Raw genomic sequence first — 7500 nt, 5'->3', positions numbered from 1 at the left:
CTTTGTCACCAATCCTGTTTGTAGTATTTATGGACAGGATATCGAGGCGTAGTCGGGGTGGAGAGGGGTTGCAGTTCGGTGGGCTGGGGATCTCATCGCTGCTTTTTGCAGATGATGTGGTCCTGATGGCATCATCGGCCTGTGACCTTCAGCACTCACTGGATCGGTTCGCAGCCACACTACACACAACATACACTACTATACTCTCTCTCACATACACTACTATACTCTCTCTCACATACACTACTATACTCTCTCACATACACTACTATACTCTCTCACATACACTACTATACTCTCTCACATACACTACTATACTCTCTCTCACATACACTACTATACTCTCTCACACATACACTACTATACTACTATACTCTCTCACATACACTACTATACTACTATACTCTCTCACATACACTACTATACTCTCTCACATACACTACTATACTCTCTCACATACACTACTATACTCTCTCACATACACTACTATACTCTCTCACATACACTACTATACTCTCTCACATATACTACTACACTCTCTCACATACACTACTATACTCTCTCATACATACATGTAAAAGGATTATAATAGTGTGTGTGTATGAGTATAGTGGTGTATATGCAAGAATATGATAGTGTGTGTAAGAAGTATGAATTACTTCCTATACGGCCTCTCATAGTATTATGCTGTACTGCTTGTGCTTTGGCAACACTGTACCCACAGTCACGCTAATAAAGCAACCTTGAATTGAATGACCGTTCTTCGTTCTTTTCTCAAAGAAAAGCTGAACTCCAAGTCTTCCAGAGTTGCGGCCAAAGCCGATTCTAAAGACTACTGTTGGCCAGCAGCAGCAGCCATAAGCCCCGCCCACCGACTCTATACACGATGTGATTGGCCCGACTAGAGTTTGGTTTTTCCAGCTCGCAAGCCAACGGAGAGTTGCTAGACTGACCCTGGCTGCAAATTACATTTGCTGCCGATAGCATGCGTCTGGATTTCTAGGCTAGTAGAAGACTGGACTCCCTGATAATCACTGCTATGCTGGAGCTGAAGATGTGGCCTGTGATTTCTGCATTGGGAGAAAACTGAAAGCCATCAAGTCCTGCAGAGGGAACGTCTGCTCTCGTCACGATGAGGTGATGAAGACGTTCTGCCATACTGATCAGCAGCTTTTCTGTTCTCACTGCTTAATGGACGAACATAAAGGCCACGACAAGATCTCGGCTGTGGCAGAAAGGACCGAGAGGCAGAAAAAGCTCGAGGGGAGTCGACAGCCCATCCAGCAGAGAATCCAGGACAGAGAGAAAGATGTGAAGCTGCTTCAACAGCAGGCGGAGGCCATCAATCTCTCTGCTGATAAAGCAGTGGAGGACAGCGAGAAGATCTTCACCGAGCTGATCCGTCTCCTGGAGAAAAGAAGCTCTGATGTGAAGCAGCAGGTCAGATCCCAGCAGAAAAGTGAAGTGAGTCGAGTCAAAGAGCTCCAGGAGAAGCTGGAGCAGGAGATCACTGAGCTGAAGAGGAAAGACGCTGAGCTGAAGAAGCTCTCACACACAGAGGATCACAACCAGTTTCTACACAACTACCCCTCACTGTCAAAACCTACCGGGTCTACAGACTCGCCAATACCAAAAACCAATCATCTGTGGTACTTTGAGGATGTGATGGCAGCTGTGACAGCCGCCAGAGATACAAATGCAGGCCATTCTTACTGAGAAACTACCTTTAGCAGCGCTCACGAGCAGAGCTATAGTCACGCCAAATCACACTGGATCCAAACACAAAATGCTGGGTTTTATCTGAGGGGAACAGAAAAATAACATTAAATCAAATGAATGCTGCACATTCTGCACATCCAGACAGATTCATTGAGATATCTCAGGTCTTGAGTAAAGATGGACTGACAGGACGTTGTTACTGGGAGGTGGAGATGAGCGGGAGTATTGCCAGATCAGAGGAGGTTAATGCATATGTATTTGGATACAATGAAAAGTCTCGGGCACTAGGTTGTGACAAAAGTTGTATCCAATTCAGACATGACACTGACTTTATTACAGTTTTTCTCGATTGCTTTGACCTGCTTAAAGAAACTGGGATCCACTCGGTTTTCATCATCACTGTCTCAGCAGAGCAGAAGACATCTCTTGCAAACGAATGTCATTCAAACAGTCCAAACTCCATTGTTTTAGCTGTGGTAACCAAACAGAAAGCATCTGTTCCTAACTATTAGGAACTACCTCCATCAGTATGACATCACTGGAGCTCCTGTTTGACGCTCCTTCACACATATCTTCAACTAGCAATCAGTCTGCAGGCCTTAAAGGTGCAGCGTCTGTGTTGTTCTCTGCCAACATGGATGGAAGAGGTCAAAGACACAAGAGACTGAGTATCAATAGTGGCTATTTCTTATACTCTACAGTAACAGATGTTTATACTTTACTTTAATAGATTTTATTTTGGTTTACATGTATTTTTTGTAATATTTACAGTATTTCAGCTTCAAAATAAGGATCAGTGGAAGCAATAAAATGTGCATTAAAGCATTTCTGATTCTGGATCCTTCTTTGCAAGAAGGCAAATATGTCAACAAATGTCCCTGGCATGAAAGCTACGTCAGTAATAGACTACAGAGACAAGCAGTGGGGCACTGATCCCCACTGAGAGCTGTATCTAGCAGTTTGGTGTCCACTGTGTAACGGTTGATTGGAAGAGCTCAGACACTTGTTTGCAAGTTGTGTTGATTGAAGGAAACATTTTCTTTTGTTGCATATTTTAAATGTTTTGGCACGGTTAGAGCCTTTTGCAAACAAAATGTGTCATTTTGACCGCTGTTACGGCCTGTGTGTTTGAGTTGACTGCTGTGTCAAAGCAATCAAGAAAAACTGTAACATCTCCGGCCCCAAGTCCTCCAGAGTAGGAGTGTACCTGGATCACACTGCAGGTATTCTGTCCTTCTACAGCGTCTCTGAAACCATGACTCTCCTCCACAGAGTCCAGACCACACTCTCACTCTCACACACACTCTCTCTCACACACACACACACACACACAGTGCATGGCACTATCTTTGTGGGGACCCGTCATTGACATAATGCATTTCCTAGCCCCTTACCCTAAGTCTTACACACACAGACACAGACACACACACACACACACACACACACACACACACAGAGACACACACACACACATAGTGCGTCTCACTATCTTTGTGGGGACCCGTCATTCCCTAGCCCCTTACCCTAACCTTAACCATCACCACTAAATGCCTAACCTTAACCCTTACCCTCACCCTAACCAGAACCTCATTATAACCCTAATCCTAAAACCAGGTCTTAACCCTCAAACAGACCTTTAAACTTGTGGAGTCCAGCATTTTGGCCCCACAAAGCTGTCCGGACCCCACAAGTATACTGTATTCACGGTTTTTGGACCCCACAAATATAGTTAAACAAGAACACACGCACACACAATGTGCAAACACTAAATATAACTCCCTCTGTTTATCCCAATTACATTTATATGACATGAATGACGCAAAACACTAATTAGACGAGTTGTGAATGCCAACAGAAATATCTCACTATGCTAAAATGATGAGCTGTTCAAATGCTGCTATCCTGTGAAGTACTGGAAACATATTTATGGTAGAATATAGAAAGAAAACCTAATTTCCTCCGTAAACCTGACTGAGGCACCGCAGCTTTTTAAAAAAAAGATCCTGACAGCACTATGTGTTTATTCCCGTAATCGTATCTCGGTTAATTATGCAGCTGACAATGTTAGCGAGACGTTATCAGAGCGGATAGCACTCGGATGATCCTTCACTGTCAGCCGGGCAGCCATGCCGATGATAACTGTGTTCAGAGGCTACTTAAGCTGAATGATGAATGTGTTCATGTCCTGAAGAAGTTAAGGAGAAAACACAAGACTTTCACCCAGGAAACAGGTGTTCATGTCCTGAAGAAGTTAAGGAGAAAACACAAGACTTTCACCAGGAAACAGGTGTTCATGTCCTGAAGAAGTTAAGGAGAAAACACAAGACTTTCAGCAGGAAACAGGTGTTCATGTCCTGGAGAAGGAGAAAACACAAGACTTTCACCAGGAAACAGGTGTTCATGTCCTGGAGAAGGAGAAAACACAAGACTTTCACCAGGAAACATGTGTTCGTGTCCTGAAGAAGTTAAGGAGAAAACACAAGACTTTCACCAGGAAACAGGTGTTCATGTCCTGAAGAAGTTAAGGAGAAAACACAAGACTTTCACCCAGGAAACAGGTGTTCATGTCCTGAAGAAGTTAAGGAGAAAACACAAGACTTTCACCCAGGAAACAGGTGTTCATGTCCTGAAGAAGTTAAGGAGAAAACACAAGACTTTCACCCAGGAAACAGGTGTTCATGTCCTGAAGAAGTTAAGGAGAAAAACACAAGACTTTCACCAGGAAACAGGTGTTCATGTCCTGAAGAAGTTAAGGAGAAAACACAAGACTTTCACCAGGAAACAGGTGTTCATGTCCTGAAGAAGTTAAGGAGAAAACACAAGACTTTCACCCAGGAAACAGGTGTTCATGTCCTGAAGAAGTTAAGGAGAAAACACAAGACTTTCACCCAGGAAACAGGTGTTCATGTCCTGGAGAAGTTAAGGAGAAAACACAAGACTTTCACCAGGAAACAGGTGTTCATGTCCTGAAGAAGTTAAGGAGAAAACACAAGACTTTCACCAGGAAACAGGTGTTCATGTCCTGAAGAAGTTAAGGAGAAAAACACAAGACTTTCACCCAGGAAACAGGTGTTCATGTCCTGAAGAAGTTAAGGAGAAAACACAAGACTTTCACCCAGGAAACAGGTGTTCATGTCCTGAAGAAGTTAAGGAGAAAACACAAGACTTTCACCAGGAAACAGGTGTTCATGTCCTGAAGAAGTTAAGGAGAAAACACAAGACTTTCACCAGGAAACAGGTGTTCATGTCCTGAAGAAGTTAAGGAGAAAACACAAGACTTTCACCCAGGAAACAGGTGTTCATGTCCTGAAGAAGTTAAGGAGAAAAACACAAGACTTTCACCCAGGAAACAGGTGTTCATGTCCTGAAGAAGTTAAGGAGAAAACACAAGACTTTCACCAGGAAACAGGTGTTCATATCCTGAAGAAGTTAAGGAGAAAACACAAGACTTTCACCCAGGAAACAGGTGTTCATGTCCTGAAGAAGTTAAGGAGAAAACACAAGACTTTCACTAGGAAACAGGTGTTCATGTCCTGAAGAAGTTAAGGAGAAAACACAAGACTTTCACTAGGAAACAGGTGTTCATATCCTGAAGAAGTTAAGGAGAAAACACAAGACTTTCACCAGGAAACATGTGTTCGTGTCCTGAAGAAGTTAAGGAGAAAACACAAGACTTTCACCAGGAAACATGTGTTCGTGTCCTGAAGAAGTTAAGGAGAAAACACAAGACTTTCACCAGGAAACATGTGTTCGTGTCCTGAAGAAGTTAAGGAGAAAACACAAGACTTTCACCAGGAAACAGGTGTTCATATCCTGAAGAAGTTAAGGAGAAAACACAAGACTTTCACCAGGAAACAGGTGTTCATGTCCTGAAGAAGTTAAGGAGAAAACACAAGACTTTCACCAGGAAACAGGTGTGTTCCTTGGGAGTGTTTTCAATAAAAACCACGATCTTGTCCTAAACTTAACCGTAATCACCGTCGAAATGACCAGCAGCTCGCGGTGCTCTGTACCCAGCTCAGAGTCAACTATTTTCGGGTAACTGAACCCCACACTAACGCTGACAGGAAGCTCTGTAACCAGCAACAGGAAGCTCTGTAGCAGGCAACAGGAAGCTCTGTAGCAGGCAACAAGAAGCTCTGTAGCCAGCAACAGGAAGCTCTGTAGCTGGCGGCAGGAAGCTCTGTAGTCAGCAACAGGAAGCTCTGTAGCCAGCAACAGGAAGCTCTGTAGTCAGCAACAGGAAGCTCTGTAGCTGGCGACAGGAAGCTCTGTGGCCAGCGACAGGAAGCTCTGTAGCCAGCAACAGGAAGCTCTGTAGCCGGCAACAGGAAGCTCTGTAGCCAGCAACAGGAAGCTCTGTAGCCGGCAACAGGAAGTTCTGTAGTCAGCAACAGGAAGCTCTGTAGCTGGCGGCAGGAAGCTCTGTGGCCAGCAACAGGAAGCTCTGTAGCCAGCAACAGGAAGCTCTGTAGTCAGCAACAGGAAGCTCTGTAGCCAGCAACAGGAAGCTCTGTAGCCAGCAACAGGAAGCTCTGTAGCCAGCAACAGGAAGCTCTGTAGCCAGCAACAGGAAGTTCTGTAGCCCCCCCCAATGTAGCACCAGTAGACGTTATGTTTCACAGGTACAGTTTTCTGTCAGATCGTTTATTGATCTCGACGTTTCCGATCGCACTTGAAGGCAGCTTCATTTCCCAGAAAAAAGAGAGAGAAATAAAAGTGACAGATGTAAGAAAACAGCATCACAAATGTTTTTTTGGGGCATTTTTCTCCCTTTGTTACATCCTGTTCTGTGTCTAACTGTTCTCCAAATGTCTTCATCATTCAGACACCAGAACACAACAAATGTTGAGGATGACTCATCTTCCCGCCCGTCTCCTAAAAAGAGGCAGAAACTGACTTTATTTCGATAAAACGAGAGCGAGAAAGTCACAGTTTTTTTCATCTCGTTTTTGGATCCAAACTCTTCAACAAAAGGACAGAAAAAGCTCCTCATCGGCAGGTAAACTTGCTGTTTTTCCCGCCGAAGGAGGTTGCAAAACGCACGCAGCTTCTGCTAAACGGGGTCAGCGCCTGTCAATCAAACCCACAAGGCGAGGAAAAGGGAACACGACTCTGGGTTGGCACCTGAAACTGAGGCTGTTGTGTAGAAAGTGTTTTGTTTGGTGTTGACGAGGCTGACTGACACTTCCTATTAGGAGCTGAAGGCAACACACACACACACACACACACACACACACACACACACACACAGAAAGACACAGAAAGACACACACACACACACACACACGCACACACACACACGCACGCATACACACACAGAGACACACACACATACATACATAGAAAGACACACACACACACGCGCACACACGCGCGCGCACGCACACACACGCGCGCGCACACACACACAGAGACACACACACATACATACAAAGAAAGACACACACACACGCGTGCACACACACACAGACACACTAACACACACACACAGAGAGACAAGGACAAACAAACGCACGCACACGCATGCAAGAACACACAAACACACACTAACACACACAGACACACACAAACACACACGCACACACTAACACACGCAGACACACTAACACACACACACACACTAACACACACAGACACCACACACAGACACACTAACACACACACACACACACTAACACACAGACACACTAACACCTAACACACTAACACACAGACACACTAACACACAGACACACTAACACACACACACACAGACACACACACACACGCGCACACACA

At 44.6% G+C, this 7500-nt stretch overlaps 1 protein-coding gene across 1 annotated transcript in view; it reads right to left on the bottom strand.

The window, feature by feature from the left end:
- Positions 1-7500, bottom strand: part of LOC144537092 (semaphorin-6D-like) — a 112846-nt gene that overhangs the window by 20410 nt on the left and 84936 nt on the right. The window lies entirely within an intron of this gene.

The sequence above is a fragment of the Sander vitreus genome, chromosome 22 (genome assembly GCF_031162955.1).
Source record: "Sander vitreus isolate 19-12246 chromosome 22, sanVit1, whole genome shotgun sequence".
Taxonomy (NCBI): domain Eukaryota; kingdom Metazoa; phylum Chordata; class Actinopteri; order Perciformes; family Percidae; genus Sander; species Sander vitreus.
The sequence above is the reverse complement of the archived record's forward strand: the minus strand, read 5'-3'. Positions and strand labels throughout refer to the sequence as shown.